The sequence below is a fragment of the Pinus tabuliformis genome, chromosome 1_2, assembly GCF_031772625.1.
Source record: "Pinus tabuliformis cultivar Carrire ecotype Pingquan chromosome 1_2, CPIR1, whole genome shotgun sequence".
Classification (NCBI taxonomy): domain Eukaryota; kingdom Viridiplantae; phylum Streptophyta; class Pinopsida; order Pinales; family Pinaceae; genus Pinus; species Pinus tabuliformis.
In genome coordinates this window covers 604,890,312-604,890,593 of record NC_142298.1, presented here as the reverse complement: position 1 = coordinate 604,890,593, position 282 = coordinate 604,890,312, and positions in this window count along the sequence as shown.

Here is a 282-nt window from a genome sequence, read left to right as displayed (position 1 = left end):
ACAAATATTTGTCTAAAATATTAACAAATTTTTATTTTTGTGATATATTAAAAAAATAATTTTGCACGCACTCATTTTGTACATATTTACTCTTCCTCGACCAAGTTCATCATATTGATGAACATTTCTTTTTATTACCAATGATGACTGCCATCTTTTGAGATTCATAGAGTGGGAAGGCATCTCCCATCCATGACGGAGCCTAGGACTTCATCTTGTGAGATGGACTAGACATATTTGGGTAAGCTCTTATCCAAGTTGTTGGAGTCACTCCAAGGGTTG